The sequence below is a fragment of the Rattus norvegicus genome, chromosome Y (assembly GCF_021556685.1).
Source record: "Rattus norvegicus strain SHRSP/BbbUtx chromosome Y, alternate assembly SHRSP_T2T, whole genome shotgun sequence".
NCBI classification, from domain to species: Eukaryota; Metazoa; Chordata; class Mammalia; order Rodentia; family Muridae; genus Rattus; species Rattus norvegicus.
In genome coordinates this window covers 12,040,106-12,042,670 of record NC_141555.1, presented here as the reverse complement: position 1 = coordinate 12,042,670, position 2,565 = coordinate 12,040,106, and the positions used below count along the sequence as shown (strand labels likewise).

At 35.5% G+C, this 2,565-nt stretch overlaps 1 pseudogene; it reads right to left on the bottom strand.

Moving 5' to 3' along the window:
• Positions 1–1,929: 1,929 nt before the first annotated feature.
• LOC134484497 (glutaredoxin-1-like) lies at positions 1,930–2,272 on the bottom strand (annotated as a pseudogene).
• Between the last annotated feature and the right edge of the window lie 293 nt (positions 2,273–2,565).

Below are 2,565 nucleotides of genomic sequence, written 5' to 3'. Positions count from 1 at the left end.
ATATCCAACTCATCATGGCTGAAATCAATAAAATGAGAACAACAATATAATGAATGAAAGGAAGAGTTCATTTGTGGAAAATATTAACAAGATTATCATAACCTCTGGCCAAGTAAGTTAAAGAAAGGGTCGAATTAACAAAATTAAAGAGAAGAGAGGAGACATGGAGTAAACACTTTTCATATTTACCGTTCCAAATCTAGAATATTTTTAAACATTAATGATTAAATGGATATACCAATATTAAATCATTCAATATGCATAATTTAAACAACACTACACTGAACAATGACAGAGTCCCACACCTAATATCTCCCTCTAAAATATCATAGGACCACATGTATTCAGTTTAAAAATTTTATTATACATTTAAAGAGCATTAAAAGTTTCTTAGAGGGTTCCATAAAGTAGAAAAAAGGATTGAATACATTAAAATTGTATTTTCAATCTGGTATTATCCAACAATTGACAGAGAGTCAGGCAGGAGGAAATGAGGTAAACAGAAAGACACAGAGAGAGGGAGAAACAATTACAGACGACTGATAGAAAAAGAGGAAGACAGAGTTTTACAGACTAATTTACACTGATACAGACATATTCTCAATAAAATCTTTGTGAACAGATCCAAGACAACATTAAAAATAATCTGCAGGTGTTGGAGATTTGGCTCAGAGGTAGAGCGCATGCCTAGCAACCGCAGGGCTGGGTTCGGTCCCCAGTTCTGAAAAAAAAGAAAAGAAAAAAATAATCTTCAAACAGGTAAGCTTTCTTAAAATACCAGACATACAAGTCTCATTTAAAACACAAACATACACACACACACACACACACACACACACACACACACACACACACACACAAACACACGAACATACATGCATATATATATATATATATACATATATATATATACATATATATACATATACACACACATATATATATATATATATATATATATGTCAAATATACTTTTAATCTGATCTTTGTGGTAGGATGTTGCATCCTTAGCCCAGAAATGTAATCAAGATCTATTCTTCATTTTTATTTTTTTAGGCATCTGCAGATACATCTTTTTTACGGATGGATCCTTCTCACAGGAGACCGGAGAAGAGACCTGCAGTTCCATGATTAATAAACGTCATTGCAATATGTCAAAGGAAAATGTAAAAGTCTGAATGGAATAAAAATTTTAGGATAGTGTTTTGCAAGCAACTTCTTGGTAGACAGTCTTTGAAAGAGAGCTCTGAAATATTGCATTTCATAGTTGAGTTTTCTGGGACTCTGACTAGAATCAACTCAGAATCAGGGATTTTCTTGGCAATTAACCAGTTTCTGAACAGAGCTGAATTTATCATATGGTATACTGTCTATGTTAATATTGCTATAGTGAGGAAAATCTCTGCTAAGGCTCTTCATCTGTTTTTCAGACAGCATCCTCATACAAGTGTGGACTTCTGTGGGTTGTGGTAGTGAAAGTTTGAGAACACTGGCTGAGAGCTGTAAATGCAGAAGTACATGACATAGAGAGGGAAAGACCAGTGTGGATCATAAACAACGTCATAATATTCATTGTTTTAATAATCATTAGGAAGTGGACTTCTGCATAATGACCTCAGCAGAACATCATGGTAGAAAAACAGTTATTGATTCTCTGGAGACTTAGATGCACTGGATTTTGAATATGGGCTTAGAAGTAGAGACATGTCAGCACATGAAGAATGGATGGTGAATCCTGTGTGACCTGTTAAGCTTCTCTACCTCATGGTTTCAGGCAAACAGCATCATATTTAAGCACTTAGGAATAGAATAAAACCAATTTGTAGAAAATTCCAATCATAATAAAATACTGATATCCTCCGTAATGCACATCATCTCTCAGGTGCACTAGCCTCAGCATAACTGAATGTATGCTGTCAGCATGTGCTTTTAGTGCCAAAACTTTCTTAACTGCAGAAGTCCAATCTGCTTTGGTCAAGTCAACATATCCCCATTATGTTGGTGGGAGATTGGATCACTGCGTTTGCCTATGCAGTTTTTCTTTACCTATGAAGATCCAAGGAACTGTTCTCACTCCAGTGAGCTGTTTTAAGTAATCTTGAATCACATAGATGTTGTTAGTGGGTGTGATGTCTACAATTCACAGAACACCATGTTTGTAAGGGAGTTGATTGAGAATTTCTTGCATATATCTGCAAAATGTACAGGTGGAATCAATGAACAGAACCGCCTTCCCAGACTGGATCTTGCAGTTAACATACACGTGAGCCATGCTGACAGGTTGCAGCTTCCCAGAAATGAAAGTTCAGTTGAAGATACTGGTCTTTTTGAGAATTGCAATCCCAGTGTATTCTAAACCATGCATTCAACTTGAAGTCCAAAGAAAACATGGAAGAAGCTTTTCTTTTCTTGCTTGCATGCACAATGCTACCAAACCCTCACAGAGATTAGAACCTGCATTCTAAAGATTTATCCATATATTAATGACCAGATGAGACATGTAGATTTTTGGATCACTAAACTAATGGATTCTAGGACTTTCCAAATAGCCAGCCTTTGTTAAAT